At 35.6% G+C, this 19,236-nt stretch overlaps 1 pseudogene; it reads left to right on the forward strand.

Moving 5' to 3' along the window:
* Positions 1-13,253, forward strand: part of LOC115417653 (guanine nucleotide-binding protein G(q) subunit alpha-like) — a 59,646-nt pseudogene extending 46,393 nt beyond the window's left edge.
* The last annotated feature ends 5,983 nt before the right edge of the window (positions 13,254-19,236 follow it).

A 19,236-nucleotide genomic window follows, 5' to 3' on the forward strand; every position in this document is an offset into this window, starting at 1 on the left:
GCAGCTCAGGCGCTACAGTGTCTGTAATATGTTATGAAACACAGCGGATCGTCTGTCAGAGTCGGAAACATTTCAGTGAAATAAATGTCATTCCAGGACTCTTAGGGTGGATTGGTTGTTCAACTTTATATGTTTTGCCCTGCGATGAACTGGCGACACATCCAGGGTGAACTCCGCCTTTGCCCATAGGTAGCTGGGATAGGCTCCAGGACCCCCGTGGCCCACTGGAGGATAGAGCAGTTCAGAAGATGACTGAGTGACTTTCAGGGTGGTGGAGTTCATTAACCCTTCATAGAGCACTCGGAGAAATACTCTGAAATTCCAATTTTCATCTTAGTGTGCTATTGGAGGATATAATAAGACTTAATTACTTAAGTTTTTTGTTATGTAGAAAATCAAGGTCGATGAAGTTACCGTATTTGTTTTTTACCCATAAGTGGCAAAAAAAATACTAGAAGTAAATACAAAAAATACAAGAAAAATACATGTAAGGTGAAAGGAACATGTATTTTCAAACATTAGAACATCACTTTTAAAACATTAGACCAACATAAGTGCTGATCCAGACCCCTGTCCACATCCACATTATCCCTTTGAACATCATTCCTTACATTAGTACCGTTACTTCATGGTACCGAACAAAGCAGGTGCACTCACTGTTTCATGCAGAGGTGGACCTTACAGACCCTGGAGACCACATTGGACCTGAGATTGTTGACTCACTGTCCTCGCTGGAACTGTTGCTGTCATTGTCTTGCATTGCATGCGGAATTGACCAAAATAGTCATTTGCCTGATAAAGGATCAGTTGGAACATGGGGGTTTCTCTATTCTGATGCAAAAATCATCTTAGTCCACATGTTAAGATTGATATTGATAAATAAGATAAGACTTTATTGATCCCATCATGAGAAATTTCACAGTTAACAGCAGCAACATACAACAAGCAAGTAACTATTATGTTGTAATATGCAATATATATATATATATATATATATATATATATATATATATATATATATAACACACACACAAGGGCCGTTCAATAAGTTCATGGCCTCACCCAGAACAGAACAACACAGACTGATAATTTATATTTATTTTTCAACATAATCTCCATTTACAGCAATGCACTTGGTCCATCGATGTTCAAGCATCACTATCCCATCACGAAAGAATGTGTAACATCCTGTATTATAACAACCAGTATTTCTGGGTGAGGCCATGAACTTATTGAACAGCCCTCGTGTATATATACACATATATTTATACATATATATATATATATATATATATATATATATATATATATATAGATATATATATATATATATATATATATATATATATATATATATATATTCCATATTACAACATAATAGTTATTTAGGCAGACGGCCATCCTCCAGGAGTCTGGTGTGCTCCAGGTTTCTGCTGTTAAAGGGAGTTTTTCCTCGCCACTGTCACCAGTCACAAGTGTTTGCTCCTGGAGGATTCTGTTGGGTTTCTGTAAATTTGCTTAGAGTCTGGTTTCAACCAACTTTATATGTAAAGTGTCATAAGATAACTTTTATTATGATTTGGTGCTATGTAATAAAATATGATTTGATTTGATGTATTTATTAGTTAGTATTACTACTACTGTTATTTATTGTTTTTACAACTACTTGCCAATGTGCAACTGCCGTTTTTTTTCACTACTGTTTTTATTTTAATAGTTTTTATAGTTATTGTATTGTTATTTTCTTATAATATTTCTCATACTGTACTTTCCATGTTGTGCTACTATTGGAACTTCAGTTTCCAGAGGGTTCTGCCCAACGAATCAATAAAGTTCTATCTAATTTAATCTAAAATAAACATATACATACACCCTGGAAGGCAACACAAAATTAATCAACAGTGACATAAAGAATTAAATAAAGTGAACAACACAGGAATCAAACAAAACATAAACAAACGAACAGACAAACAACAATCCATCTGGTCATACTCAGACACCTTCTACAATTTTATACCATGTATAAACAATCTCTTTTCATTTTCTAGTGTTTTCTTGAGTGTTTGAAGTGAATATGAAAATAATTGAAAGTTCTGTTCTTTTACTTAAAAGTTTTGAAAGTTAATGGAAATTATATTGTTGAATCTTAAAATATGACAGTATTTAAATGTGTGTAAAAATGTGAGAAGTATATAGCATTAACTGTATCTGTACATGAGGCTGTTCATGGAGACAATATGAAGAATGAAATGTCTGTGTTCTAATTGCGTTGTAAATTTGTGTCTCACCTTTGCCTTGTTTCTTTTCATCATGTGTCAGAATCGTATGGAGGAGAGTAAGCTCTGTTCAGGACCATCATCACATATCCCTGGTTTCAGAATTCCTCCGTCATCCTCTTCCTCAATAAGAAGGACCTGCTGGAGGAGAAGATCATGTATTCTCACCTTGTGGACTACTTTCCAGAGTTTGACGGTGAGTTGATTGTTTTTTGGGGTTTTTTCTTTCCCCTTCCTTTATGGTAGAGGTGGTCAACTGATTTTCTTTCAGGACCACATTTGATCTCAAGTGGACCAGAGCAGTAAAATAATAGCATAATGACAAAACCTGAAATTTCTCAAGAAAAATAAGTGCAATTTTGATAATATTAGCCTCAACTTATCAGTTCTACATGTGCATTACAGATTGGATCTACAAAGGCACAAAACATTTAGTAAGAGGCAGAATATTGTTAAATTTGTCCTTAATTTTTTTTTTTTTAGACATTTCAGGTTCATATTGGTTCAGGTTATTCACATTTTGTTGTTATAGGATAGTTTGTTAATGTAAATATTTTCATAATTTATTGTTATTTTTGTGCACTAAAACAAAGAGAAAAATGTGGAGTTATTGTCATTATTTATAGGCATAATGTAATTTTTTTTTTTTTCACAAGAACATTTGGAGTCATTATTTGTAGGTTATTATGCTGTTATTTTACCTGAGATCATGTTGGTTGTATGTGGCTCCTGAACTCGAACAGGTTCAATACCTTTGACTGTTAACATCTTCAGTGTAATTTTTTGCACTTTGAAAATTCATCCCATGGGCCGGATTGGAACTTTTAGTGGGCCAGTTTTGGCCCATGGGCCGCATGCTTGACAGACCTGCTTTATGGTTTGTTAGCTATCGTGAAGATGTAGTAAGAGATTGTCATGGCTAAATGCCCTTTTCACCCCATCTAGTCACATGTATCCATAAACAGAGACCAGAAAACAGAGCACAATTAATTGGTTTTTAGGCAGAGAAATAGAGATTAAGAAAAAGTGAATATGAACATTAGACAGAAAATAGTTTTACCCTGCCCCCCGAAGGGAAGGCAAGGGATATTGTTTTTGGTTCGGTTAGTTAGGTTCTTTGTTTAACACTCGAGCAGCAAAAACTATTTGTTGAATTCATACCACATTGGGTTTATAGATTGCCAGTAACCCAGAATAGATATGGTTACATTTTGGGAAAAGTAGGTCAAAGTTGAAATATTTTTGGAATTTTAAAAATGTTTTTTCTTCTTCCTTTACTTACATTGAGCAGAATTTCAAATGTCTAAAAAAACATCAATTTTGTTTCAATTTACTTCAAACTTGGCACATATTTAGAGCTAATTGATATGCTGACATCAGCACACACATAGACATGATGACATCAGCTGGATCGATGCCAAAATAAGCTACCTTACTTCGAGGGGCGGGGTTTGTTATGCCCGGCACCATTTGTTTACATCAGGAAGGAATGATGATCGTCTAGTTCACAGGTGTCAAACATATGGCCTGTGGGTCAAACCAGCCCACCACAGGGTCCAGTCTGGCCCTTGGGATGAGTTTGTGAAGTGCAAAAATTACACTGACGATATTAACGATCGAGGGTGTGGAAATCATTTCAGTTCCGGTTCCACATTCAGACCAATATGATCTAAAGTGGGTCCGACCAGTAAAATACTAGGGGACTGGCTAAGCGCTAATGGATGGACAGCCTTACTACATTTTTGTTTGCCCTTTCCTAACTATTTATGGTAGAAAGATGAAGACACCTCATTTTGCAGGGAATAATGAGCACTTTTAGATGTGTGATTGAAAAAAAAATTTGTAACTTAATTTTGTGACTTAAAAATAGTAAAAACCTCTCATTAATGGATGGACAGAAAATTAACATCTGTTTTTGACAATTTTATAAAGCCTGCCTGAAAGTGCAGTTCCAATTTTCATAAAACTGTAAAATCTTTACTGTTGGTCCTCTAGGGTGCCTGTTTTGCAAAACAGTGAGGAGTTTGTATTTTTTCAATATATAAGGGTATAAAATAGCAAAAGTTTTGCTGAGTGTTTCGGTAACAGATGGACAACGAAGAATAATTACAAGTTTCAGTTGTGTATCCTGTATATTTATTAGTATATACATCACATATGTAATATCTACAAAGTCAAATACCTTAATAAACTAATTTAATACATTTTGACATATATTATCTCAGTTTATTAGATATTTGTAACCATTGTAAAAAGAGTAACAAAGTTTTTAACTGACCTTCCAAATTATCATAAGTGTAATACAGGTCCAATAGAAGAGGATCAAAGTTATGCATTGAATTACACTGACTGACAAAGAATGCAAACATACATTCATGCTGAATAATATTGCCATCTAAGTATTTTTGAAACAATTTTCTTAAAAATAAAAGTTGTGCTGGACACGAGAAGTAATGTATTTTCAAAATATATAAGTCTTCAAAAGGCGATTTTAGATTTATTTTTTGAGTAGGTCTGTGGAACAGCTGTACAGCTGTACATCTTAAAAAAACTTTTATAAATATGACTCTTAATAGATATACGAACTTTAAGTCTAAGTTTGTATGCAACATTTAATATCTATTTCAGCATTCATATTGTTTTCATTGTCGTGTGAATATGTTTTGTTTGTTAAAGTTGAGGTTGTGCTGTAAGATCATGTATAAAGGGTAGGCAAAATAAGCAGAAAGCTTCAGCCTACTCCTTTTCAGTCTGACTGTATAAATAAATGATTTAATTAGTGTAAATAAAAATATTTAATTAATGAAGTATGTATTATAAATTTTCACTTCATGGAGTGATTGTTGGATCTATGGATTGGATAAATCTGTGGATTGTGTTTGTTCTTCAGACTGAAAAAAAAAAAATGAAAAAATAAAAAATCTAGATGTTAAAGTTCCCTCAGCCTCATGATAACCTACAAACTAGAAAAGCGCTCAGAGAGGGCAGACCTCCGCCAAGGCAGATCAGTCATCGTGTCCACCCCCCGCCCCCCATCACCACCAAAATTTAATCATTTGTTCCTTGTGCCAGTATAAACATTTCCTGAAAATTTCATCAAAATCTGTCCATAACTTTTTGAGTTGTCTTGCTAACAGACAAACCCCGATGAAAACATAACCGGAGGTAATAATGACAATTATATATACATATATATATATATATATAGATATATATATATATATATATAGATAGATAGATAGATAGATAGATAGATAGATAGATAGATAGATAGATAGATAGATAGATAGATTTTTTTGTATGTGTGTGTAAACAAGTAAAATTACATGGAAATATATGCATATACAAACTATCCTTTCACAAATATGTGTATAAATATGTGAATAATTTGAACAATAGAACCTGAAATGTCTAAAGGGAAGTATGTGTAATTTATTAATATTCTGTCTGTTACTAAATGTTCTGTGTATTTGTTGATCCACTGTGATCTGTTAGTTCTAATGCACATGAGTAAATGATGAACTGAGGCAGAATTAGGGATGTAACGATATGAAAATTTCATATCACGGTTATTGTGACCAAAATTATCATGGTTGTCATTATTATCGCGGTATTATAGAAATTGTGCTCAAAATGTTCAAAAAGTACTTAACTACACACACTGAAATAATTTAAACAAGTTGTATTTAAAAAAATAAATAAATAAAATATGGCACAAATCTACTTTCTGTTGGCAGAAACATTCAAATATTAACACTTAGTGGTCTGAGATTTTTCCTTTATATACTATATAAAGAAATGTTTACTATACCCTGTTGGTATCTTTTTTTCATCTCATCCTGCATCTTATTTTTTTCACTTTAACCTACTATATCGACATTAAAGGCCAGAAAACAAAAAAGTATAAAATCCAATTTGAAAAATGTATATATGTATTGCATAAATAACCAAACATGCCTAATGAACCTTTCAAAGACTTGAAAAGTGAATGTTGGTGCCAAATATTAGGCATATAAAATCAAAATTGTAATAAATTAAAACTATACTCGAATATTTGACATAAAAAGCATAGCTTACATAGGGTTTTTTTCCCCCTAAAAGTGCAGTAATCAAACACGGTTATCATGATAATTAGAATTTAAACAGTAATACTAACCATCTGCAATTATTAACCGCGTTTATCGTCATACCGGTAATCGTTACATCCCTAGGCAGAATATTGTTAAACTTCACTTAGTTTTCTTAAGAATTGTCAGGTTGTTCATGTTTATCCATGTTGTTAGATATAAACATTTTCATGAGGTAAGTCTTTCAGGTTGTAATGTAATTTTAATTTATTTCACTGTAAAACAGAAAATGTTTGAAATTTTTTTTTTGACTGATTTCATCACATTGGTCTGTATGTGGCCCCTGAACTAAAAAGAGGTCGACAGTCCTGTTGTAGCTCCTCCTAATGCACATACAAGTGATCTTTTTTTTCCTTCACTGTTCAGTTCATCTCAGATGGGGCATTATGGCAGAAGAATCAGTTAAAAAAAAAAAAAAAAAAAAGCAAACTTCTTCACTAATGTATGATGCTTTTTGTCCAAGTGGATGTTTAGGAGATTTCTCTTCAGGATCTTAGGCTGAAACAGTTTAGGAACATCTGGGTTAAATGGTTTCTGTGGTGAAATGGTCAAACTGGAATATTCCTGATGATATAGATATTGTTCTCTATTAACTATTGTGTACTTTATTTATTAGCTCTTTTGTATTGATATAAGAACCCTGAGCTTACAGTGGATTTTCATAGTATAGTGCCACCTTATGGCTGCTTTTATGAACTGCATTAAAAGGCATAAAGTTTCCTAGTTAGTATCTAAGACTCTACTTTAGGGTCATTTATACTTTTAAAAGACAATTTCATGCCTTTTCCTACCAAAACTAGACATTTTCACTTGTTATTTGATCCTGTACTTGAAATCAATCAACCAAATTTATTTATACTGTGCCAAATCATAACAAAAGTCATCTCATGACACTTTACATTTAGAGCTGGTTGAAACCAGACTATTAAACCAATTTCAGACACCCAACAGAATATGAAATATGACAATGTGAATTAAAGGGTCAAGTGTGTACGATTTAGGTGGATCTATTGAGGATCTAATTGATTCTAGTTGTTAAATTATGGTCTGGTGATGTATAAGCACCGAATAATAGACTCATTGTGGGTTTCAGTAACATGGCAAGGAGGAGTTTATATCTGCAAAGGGACAGGTTATGATTCATGTTTCGACAGTAACTCAGGACTATCCTCCTCTTCTAGTTACTTACTGAACACCTACTGCACCAGTATGGACAAAAGGATTGGGACACGTGAATGCCCAAGGGTGTTTCTTTTCTAACAGGTGTCTGGGATGAAAAACAATAATGACAAATGTCATAGTTTTTATTGGGATAAATATCATTGCATTGGTTAGTTTGGTTTAAATTGTTGTCTATGCTTCCAAAATGCATCAGAGATGGGTTTTACTTCATCTCTCTCTATATTGATTTTGGGTTTTGTTTTGTTTTTTTATCCATGACCATGATTTTTTTTTTAATTTACTTTTTATTGTTGTTTTTGAGAAAAACATAACACAAATACAAACAATATTAGAACAAACAGCAAGGAGGAGTCCAACATTCAAGTAGCATTTAGTCCACACGTTCATCAATGTGCTCATATACCCATATTAATAATTGTCTTCTTTACGGTATAGATAGGCCCCCCGTAGGGGCACATTGTAACTATACAAAACAGGCCTTACATTTAAAATATAAGTGAGCCATTTTAACCAATTTTCAGCGAAGATATCAATTTTGCATCTCAGTTTAAATGTGATTCTCTCCAGAACGTGTATACTGTAAACTACATCAGTCCAGTCATTTATAATGGGTATGTCTCTCTTCAGCCATTTTCTGGTCAGGGCCTTCTTATTTGGTACCATGACTTTGATTTTAAAAGTTGTACCTCCTAAATTTCTGAAATATTTTTCCTGCTCTAACTGTAAATAGTCATTTTCACTTTAAGGAAGTATTGACTTTATATGTCGAATCAGCATGAAAAGTACATCTTACAGCTATTGCTAGCGGAAGTCACCGTGGTTACGCCCACTGAGTGGCAGAAAGAGGGAGATGAATAGCAGCGTTGGCTCCAGTACTGTCTAAACTCAAGAACAATATTCAATAAAAAAATGGGGAAGAGCTGTTGTGCGATTGATTGTATGAACAGGTTGGAAAAGCAGTCGGAGCTATTGTTTTACAGACACTGAAAGACAAAGAAAAGAGAAGGAGATGGATCCACAAATCCAGGAAACCAAACCTAGATTTGTGGATCCTGTTTGGTGTCAGCTAACATTAATTTATGCTGTATTTTTGGGTCAAATCAGACCTTAAATGATGTATTGTTTTGGCTTACGTTACTTCTTAGTAAAGCTCTTGGTTTCATGATCAGATCTTTCATGGTTTTTGTCTTCATTTTGTGATTATGAACCTTGTGCTCCTACATGATTTGTGAACTAACTTAAACTGCGGCTAACCTTGTTTCTCAAATACGGGAGTACTCGAGCATAAAGCTACGATGGCGTATTAGAAGAAAATAAGAAAATAAAAACACTTGTGACTACGGGTATAAAGTAATAAAATATGGGTATAAAACCCGTAATTTTATGATAATAAAGTCGAATAGAAAAGAATCACAATGTTATGAGGATGAAGTCGTAGTGATAAAAAAACTCATAATTTAACAAAATGTAATTCATTTTTGAGATTAAAGTCATCTTATTCCAACAATAAAGCCATAATATTACAAGAATAATGTCGTAATTTAAAAACAGGTGGGGAAAATCATAATTTACAAGAATAAAGTCGTACCCTGCTCGTCCACAGTAGTTGAAGCTCCCAGACAGCAAAGAGATACTGGGACGGATCTGGAACAGAATCGCTGACCGACTCAGCCCGAAACCACTTGGCAGATCCCTCCTGGTGTCCAAATGCACATCGGGCCAAAACAGATACTGCTCCGCGAAATGGATCTTCTGCAGAAACGGTCCAGCTCTGGCCCAGCTCTGTATAAAGTGGTTGATCTGACCTGGACGTAAATCTCCTCAGTCCCAGTAGATCATGCATATATTCACTGGGGTCAGTCCACGGTCTACTGTAAATGCACTTTGGATCAGCTGGTTCTGGGCCCTAGTTTTGGACCCTGGTTGTCAGTAATGATGAAACCATGTATATTTGTCTCAGGTAGAAGTAGCGATGATCTCCTACACCCTGGATGTCAGGATACGCGATTTCAGGTCAAATGTCAATATTTGTGGACCACTTGTTCTTTGGTAGCCGTACGGATCCATGTCGACTCCAGTTGTCCTTAATTTAATTTAATTTTTCACATTTTCCCGGTCTGGCGGTGTTTACTGCTATACTCCGTCATGTTGAGCAGGTTGGTTTTTGCCACTCTGTCTGACTTAGAGGGGCGTGGCCCGGGGGGAAGTGACATATGTTGTGCATACCTTCTATAGCCATGATGTGTCCCAGTATTTTTGTCCATATAGTTTATAAACATCAATATTTTCTTAAAGTTTAATGGGGGACTTTTCTTCCTAAGTGAGATGTGAAGAAAGTAGATGGTTAGTTATGGTAAAAAGTATTATTTACAGTCAGAGCATGAAAAATATTTTAGAAATTTCGAGGTAGAACACTTAAAATCATTGTCAAGGATAACAAAAAAAAAACAGTGTTGAGAGAAATTAAGTAAAAACTATTGGTAACACTTTACTTGAAGGTCTAGTTTATAATGCATTAAGCGCACATTCATAAGACATTATAATGCATTTATAATGCATTATAGAAGTCATTACAACAGTTTATGATCATGTACAACAACTTATACCAAGATTAATAAAGTATTATAAGTGTAGGCATAATGTATTATAAATTCAGCTTTCATAATGTTTTATACCTCCATACCAAAGTGACAAGTGTTTGTAGGAAGAATCTCAAGTCCTGGGTTACGTAACACATTATCAATTGTGTATTATAACACAAGTATGATGACGTATGAGCAGTATCTGCTGGCTCTAAGTAAAGTGTAACTCAAAAATTATACATCAAAGTGTTCTGAATAACTCTTTATTTTGCAAAAACAAAACATTAAAAGAACAGAGACAGTAAATAAAAGTGTTACATGTTGCTTTATACATAAATAAAAAATAATGTGGCAGCTCTAAATCTTTGTTAATTCAAACATACTTTTTCTTTTTTTTTTAAATAAATATGAATTCCCTAAAATAGATGGGTATAGGGACCAGTGACAAAACCTAACAAAAGTTCCCTACCTAAAAAAAAAAATAATTCCTTCACACTGCTTTTGTATGGAGGTATAAAACCTTATGAACGCTGAATTTATAATACATTATGCCTACACTTATTCCTTATTAACCTTGGTATAAGTTGTTTTACATGATCATAAACTGTTGTAATGACTTTTATAATGCATTATAAATGCATTATAATGTCTTATGAATGTGCGCTTAATGCATTATAAACTAGACCTTCAAGTAAAGTGCTACCAAACTATTTAATTTTGGAAGCAAAGATAACAATTTAAACCAAACGATCCGAGGCAGGGATATCCCAATATCAAACTGTATTATGACATTTTTATCTTTATTGTTTTGTATCCCAGACCCCTGTTAGAAAAGAAACACCTGAATTCAACGTGTCCACATACATTTGTCCATATAGTATATGTTTGTGGGCCAGACTTAATATCCCCTTAACTTAAAAAAAAAAAAACATTCACAACAAATACTGGATGTATTTAATGATCATTTTTAGGAGAGGATGGGAGATTATCCTGTTGGTTGAAATATATACTTATTGATATCACTGCAACCTACATGCTTTAACACCAAATATGAGGCTCGTGGACCAAAACCAGCCCACAGGATGAATTTACAGAGTTCAAAAATTACACTGAAGATATTAACAGTCAAGGATGTTGAACTCATTTTAGTTCAGGAGCCACATACAGACAAATATGATCTCAAGTAAAATAATAGCATCATAACCTATAAATAATGACTCCAAATTGTCTTTTTGGTTTTAATATGGAAAAAAAAACTTTAAAAAACTACATTATGCCTATAAATAATGACAACTACAAATTCCAATCCCATTAAATTCTGAAAATATTTACATTAAAAAAACGATCCTTTAAAAACAGAATGTGAATAACCTGACTACTTACTGCATCAGTTAGAGTTCAATAACCTGTTCCAGCTGAAACATTATGAACCACTGCAGTACTTACCCATGGAAGGATCTGAACTATTACTTGGTTAAATCCAGGCAGTTACTTTTATTTGTCCAGGCTGTTTGTTAAACTCTAACTGCAGTAAGTGTCCTCTCATGTCTTTAACGTCAAAAAGATTGGACAATGCCAGTATTGATCAGGATCATCAGGCTTGTGACAGAATGGTTCAGGGAGAATGAGACATCATTTCCACAAATGGATTAGCCTCCATAAAGTCCAGACTCTAATTTGAGGTGTGATGAAGATTTAATGCAGCGGTCCGATTCTCCATCATCAATAATCAAAAATTAATGCAACTATGGATGGCAAAAATATGATGAACCTTATTGTGACACTAAATACGTGTTATGTGGCAAAAAAAGATGACAGTGAATGTCTCCTGAAATAAAAACTAAAGGTGGTGCAGTCAAATATTGCATGTGTGACTTTTTTTGGGGCGGAAAAAATTATTAGACCATCAAAAGTCATCAAATACAATGGTTATGCAATCAAGTACTAACTCCTGTGTGTATCATGTGACTAAAACAGACAGAAAAGAAAACATGGAATGCCTAAAAGCACTTTTTTTGTCAGTGCAGTGCCATAGATATTGATGTAAGAACTGTAGTGATTTTGGTTATTATCAAGAAAATCCTGAAAAATGTCTCAATATCAGCTCTGAAATTAAATTCTTATGAGCTATTTTTGTTTTTATCATTATATTTATCCAAACAAATGTACCTTTACTTGTACCAGGCATTAAAATGACAAAAAAACTGAAGAAAACAAGGGTGGTCTAATAGTTTTTTCTGCAACTGTATAACACATTCTATACATTGTGTAATAATCCATTATAAACGGTGTGTCCTGGTCTTAGGTCCCCAGAGGGACGCCCAAGCCGGCCGGGAGTTCATCCTGAAGATGTTTGTGGACTTGAACCCAGACAGTGACAAGATCATCTACTCCCATTTCACGTGCGCCACCGACACGGAGAACATCCGCTTCGTCTTCGCCGCCGTCAAAGACACCATCCTGCAGCTCAACCTCAAAGAATACAACCTGGTTTGAAAGGAGACGGAAAAAACGACAGGGAGAGGGAAAAGAGAGGGCAAGCAAGAGGCCTGCAGCCACCCCTCCACCACCACCACCACCACCACCACACAATACACCGTCACTCCAAAAACACACTCGTCTGCATGAAACCCACCGCTGCTCAAACAGATAAGCGTCTCTGCTTCATACTCTACCAGACCAGTGCTCATGTCCTTTCTATGTCACCCCCTTAGCTCTTTGCTTGCCGGTTTGACTACTCTTTGCAAGAATGAGTTTGTGTTTTGCGGTTCTTTATAATTGCTCCTCTTGCACATGAAACACGCTAAAACATTTCAGGGTCATCCTCTCCGCCGGGAGCTGTTCTTTTTCCTCGTTTGGCTCCGAACGTGGCCCGTCGGGTTGACTTTCTTTACACTACATTCTCACCAGTGCTCGTGTGTGTTTGAGGTGGGTACAGGGCCTTCTCTTGCTAGACTAAGCTTTTTCACGGACAAAGAGCTCGCTTCCCTTCTTCTTATTTAACCAGTGCATGATATAAACTACAGCATGAGAGCGAGGCGCCGAGACCTCAGCCTCTGCTCGTTTGCAAACGGTCACTAATGATGCGGAGATATTGTCAGACAGCGCTGTGGTGGAGGTACTCGCTTCCCCCGGGCCTTGAATTTGATTTTTAAAAACGAGCCCCGAATCACAGTCCACAAGCTCTGTTGAATGTAAATAAACTGTCCGTGCTACTCACACACAGTGAGGGTACATGTTTTTTCAGTCGACTTCGTATATTTTCTGAAACGTCAAATAAATTGTGACCTTTCTGGAGGTTTTATAAAGAACATTGAATCAAGTATGACTACTTTAAGGAACGTGATAACATACAAAAAACTAGAACACAATTGTTAAAGATGTGTCAGGAATAAGACCCAGTTTTGTTTTATTTTCCAAGTTTTTTCCCGCTGACATAAAACAGAAACTATAATGAAATCATAATCTAATTCCAATACTCTCATCTCCCCTATTATTTTGTATCACATTGCCAAATTTGAATCCCACCTTTTTCCTGTAAATACAGTGATAACGCCAGTGTCCTGTTCATTCATTCAGTGGTTCAGATACCAGTTGAACATCATCGGGCAACTGGCGCTTCATATAATTGCCAAAAGGAAGTGCGAGTTTTCGGATGTTGATGGCATAACAGCTCACGTTGTGGCATTCTTTCATGTCGACAGTTGTCTCAATCACAAATGTATTAGTACTGTGATTTTTTTCTTTTTCTTTTGTTCCTACGATGGTGAGAATACTCTTCCTGTGCACAACGTGTGAATGATGATCGCAGATTAGCCTGGTGCAATAGCTACTTGTAGATGATCTTAACGCTTTTGCGCTGCCGTCTTAAGCCACAGGTCGGTCGTTCTCTCTTTAATCAACTCTGGTTTGCCATATTATTCGGCCAACATTTGATAAACTGTATTAGATAGCCGCGAGAGTAAATAGTTCGTTTTTGTATGTCTAATTTATCAATCAGATCTACGTATTGTTGATACAGTAAATGAGACTTTCTCCCTAGTTTCAGCCCAAAGTTTTTCCAACCTGAGAGACGGGAGGAGATTTTATACTGCTGTAAAATATCAAAACTATTTTATGGACAAGTGTTCTATCTTTCTAATAATACTTCATATATTTAGTTTTGCAGTTCTGTTTTGAAATGCTTGACAATGGAAGAAAAAAAAAAACATTGTTTCCATTTCAGGTTTGTGCTTTATGCAAATAGGAAAACAAAAACAGACAAAAAACTTAGTGGTTGAATATTTACTGTTCGAGGATGCTTGCATTTTTTTGTAATTTTTAAGAACATGTGTTGGCTGTTGGTACCGATCCCATATCGTGTCTCTTGCCTGATAGTTGTTTAAATATTCCATTAAAGCTGAAAGTTGATAGATGGCTATTTTTGTCTTCACAATGTAATTCAGGTAAGTTTTCATAACTTTTCATCACAAGGGCTACTACTAGCAGCTTTGGTATGGAATGAAAGGACTCTATGGGTTTCATAGAGCAAAAAAAGGTGCAATTAATTAAACGAGGGAGGGCTATGAAGTAAGTGTGTGTTGACATCTGGCTGAGAGTGATGGCTGCAGGTTCGGGGGGGGGGGGTGCAGCAGTCCACAGATACCTATGACATTCCTTAGGCACGTCTGGAGGCCGTGTGGCGCTTTGTTCACTTTGACCTTTCTTATTTTTGTTTTGCCTTTAGAGGAGGAGTCTGGCTGATCTAGAAAAAACATCTGCAGCTATCTGGCCGTTACACGAACACACCACCCTACGCTGCTCTGGTCGGATCTTCTCATTGGTAGCGTTGTTATGATTTGCTTCAGTATCGTCCGTGTTGGGAGTCAGAAATGAAAGTCAGAACGTCTTGACCTTTTCTGAACGCGCCACCATGGTCAGATTAAACCGTAAATGACAGGAAAAGGAGTACACATCCTACCGTGCGCTTTCTGTGTATCTCAGATGTTCTGCCAAATGTTCCTAAATCAAACCTTTTTTGGATTCTTCCAGAGGGAAACAGTAAGTCTGTTAGAGGACTGTACTGTATTAACGTCATGGAATAAACCTTATCATAGCCTAAAATATTAGCGTACAAATAAACTTACCGCTCACCTTAAAGAACGCAGCTCTAAGGTGGAATGTTGTCCCACATGAGGCGACACTATGAATGAATCAGTCCACCTTAAATGTCAGTGACGGCTTTGATCCTTCCATTTATTTTATTTTTAATTGTTTATTTGACAGAAACATTGTGCAGTCACACGATTGTACCACAGTTAGCTAAGAGCTCATTTACATCGGCAGTTAAACAGACAACAATGAATACAGAATAAAAAAAAAACAAAACAGTTGACAGATCACTTAAAAATGAACCATAGATACAAATACAGCAATATAATATAAAGTTTTAAATACAATAATAACTGTAGTCTAAAAAAATGACGTGTACAAAGCATAGATATTGAATATAAATAGTATTAAAAATATTCAAAGGCTCTACTGTAATCACAGCAGCATCTTTAAAAAGATCCAGCCCTGAGTGCAAAAATAAATGAGCTAAGGCACCTAATTATGATCACAGTCTCTCCACACCACGGTGGTGATTGAATCTGTAGCTGAAAACATACATGAACTAACTGTAACTACTCTGTTTCCGTCACTACTCATGTATGAAGCAGCATTAATACATCCATGTGGTTAAGGAACATCAGCTGAGTGAGCAGTCCTTTAAGTCTGTCCCAAGATGCATGCTGTTCAGGCTGCTAAAAGAATTGACATGTCCGACCTGCTCCAGATGCTTCCCTAGCGCTTGCATCTCTACATCCACACCTGGCCTTAGATCTGCCCACATGGAGTCCAGTCCCTGTGGATGCACGTTAACCAAGGTCTGAACAGGGCCTCTCAAACACGGGGAGCTTTGACACATCTGGACCTTTCAGTGCACGTCTGAAGTACCGACAGGGTCAGATTAAACATCAAGGACAGGAAAGGATTACATCCAACCATACTTGTACTGTGCATCTTAGATCAGAGGTGTCAAACTCATTCTAGTTCATATGATCTTAACTGGGTCGGACCGGTGAAATAACAGTGAAAAAAGTAAAATTACATGATGAAAACATTAACATCTACAAAGTTTCCTTAAAAATGTGAATAAGATGAACAACCTGAAATGTCTTAAGAAAAATAATTGCATTTTTTTTAAACATCATGCCTCACTTTATCATTTACACATTAGAGCTTACAGATCACAGCAGATCTACAAATACACAACATTAAGTAACAGGCTGAATATTGTTTAAAAAAAAAAAAAGATACACTTAAGACATTCCCGGTTGTTAATATTTGTTCAGGTTATTCACATTTTTTGCGAAAGTGTAGTTTGTAAACGTAAACACATTCATGCAATTTGACTTTTTTAGAGCTAAAACAAAACTTTGCCCTATTATTTATAGTTATTATGATAGTATTTTACTGGTCTGATCCACTTTAGATCATACTGGTCTGAATGTGGAACCTGAACTAAATGATCATTCTTGATTTTTAATATCTTTAGCATAATTTTTGCATTTCACAAAGTCATCCCATGGGCCAGATTAGACCCTTTTGCAGGCCGGTTTTAGCCCACAGGCCTCATGTTTGACACCTGTGTCTTAAATAATCTGTCAGGTCAAACCTTTTTGGGATTCTCCTACAGAGAAACTGTGGAGGACTGACTCGTCTTCATACTCTCATGCAGACCTGTACATCGTGTACATAAAAAACATCTTATTTTAAGTGCCACAGTTTTACTATGAATTGGAACCTGATTGGAGATGTTTGACAAAGCTTTGTTTGTTCCTCCAGTCTGTGTGATGGGTTTGTCTCATTAAAAGGCCTTTTTGAAATGGTTTGATGATACAGTTAAGGATGAGATCCTCCGTCTCCACTAGTACCTGTTTTCCTGGCTCACTGAGTCTGGTACAAACAGACTGACAGCCTTTGGATCCACTACCAGGTTTCAGTGGCATGTTGCTTTGATCGCTGTGCCACAATTTTTCAGTTTTTAATGTTGGATCCGTTTTCACAGGACTCCCTGCCTTTTCCTAGCGCGTCAAGATCCAACATGGCAGATATAGTTGGACAGAGACACTACCAGTGATTAGAGCCAACACAAGGAGCAGCTGGGTCATCTCTATCGCTATCTCAAATCCTCTCTGTGTTGCTTCTTTTTTTTTTATCTACATAGAGTGTAATTCGTTTTGTAATTTTGTACGACAATCCAGTACAAAACGCTGTGCCAAGCAAAATCAAATTTAAAAAAAATATCAAGAATTTGTCATTCGTAGTAACTTAAGCCAGATCGTTTTGGTAGAAGCTTGAAAATTTACCTTTATATTACAGATTTTCCTACTTTCTTTCCCCAAACCTCAATAATAATGTATTTATTGAAATATTTGCCAAGTGAAGGTACTGATCCGGGCTGTGTATTAACCCTGGTGGGTATACTAGCATCCAAGTGAATGACTACACAGTGTGTTTACTCCACTTCCCCTGACTGGATTGGACTGTGCATTCTTTCCCTGGGTCAGAGCCACTGAATCTGCACCACTGCAATGGGCCTGCATTCATGCAATTTAGACGTCCATTCAAGCGCGCTCGTTGGTACTCTGAGGTCTGTGTGTATGTGGGTGTGTGTGCGTGCGTGCGTATGTATATGTATGTACACTTTTGATGGCTATTGCTTATGCTTGAGATCCATTCTGAGTAGAGGGATGGATATACAGTGATATTAAAGCTATCTTTGCATTTTTTTTGTGTGTAAGGTTGACACACCTTAACATGTGTATTTAGGACCACTTAAAATGACTTTTTTTAAAGAGTTCAATAAACTTTGTGTAGTGGTGTACAAATTGAAAGTAATGTATTTTTGTTTGATTTTTTTTCTTCTTCTTTTTTTTCTTTTTTTAGTATACCAAATGTAAATTATGTACAATGAGTGTGCCAATCCCCTTTCTTTGTAAAGCCAGACTCTTTAACAAGTGCCAATGTTGTGAAAAATCAGAGGGCCTGTGAATTTCATGGTCCGGTTTTTAAAACAAACACTACTACGTATATGATTAATTAACAAAAAAAAAAAAGGACAGTTTTATTCTATATCTTAAGATTAATGATGAACTGCTGTTTTTCAGATTTATTGTCATTTTAATTGCATGTATTTGTCAGGTTGGGGACGGTGTGGGTGGGTTAGGTACTGTATTCATGCAGCACCCTCATTAAAAGGGTCTCTAATGGTTATTGATTTACAGTATTTTAGCCATATTTCTCTTTTGTATGTTTCATTTCAACCACTGTTGCCTGAACCTCATTCAAACATGAAAATGATTTTCATAGCCTTCTCCTTTAAATGTTTTAAATTGGAATAAAATATGTTCCTATACTCTCTTATTGCATCCTTGTCGTCTTTCTTTTCCTGTAGAAAATGTACATAGTTGATTAAAAGCTTTATACATTTCCGCCCAGTTTGAAGGGTTATGCCTTAAGAATGTTGGTGCCAACCTGAAGTAAAAGGTGGATGGAGCTGTCATGGTGAGTTTTTGGACTGATGTTAAGTCAGGAGTTGTTGCATTTTGTTTTTTTGGAGCTGAGGTTGACCTGGTAAAATGATACATCAGTGTGATGAGCTATTTCTTAGCAGAATCCATAATGTCATTTCATAGTTTTCTAGTAATTTATTCACCACAACTAATGAAGCTGTCTGCTGTAGAGCAGGGGTGGGAAACGTACGCCCTGTGGACCAAAACTGGACCACCATAGGTCCAATCCGGCCCGTAGGACGAATTTATGAAATGCAAAAATTATACTGGAGATATAGCAATCAGGGATGTCAGACCAATAAAATACTGTAATAATAACTACAAATAATGACTGCTTCAAAGTTTTCTTTATTTTACTGCAAAAACTAAAATGACATGAACATACTTACATTTACAAACCATTTCATTCACAAATATATGAACTACATGAAATGTCTTAAGAAAAATAAGTAATTTTTACCAATATTCTGCC

The sequence above is a fragment of the Sphaeramia orbicularis genome, chromosome 4 (assembly GCF_902148855.1).
Source record: "Sphaeramia orbicularis chromosome 4, fSphaOr1.1, whole genome shotgun sequence".
In the NCBI taxonomy this organism is placed as follows: domain Eukaryota; kingdom Metazoa; phylum Chordata; class Actinopteri; order Kurtiformes; family Apogonidae; genus Sphaeramia; species Sphaeramia orbicularis.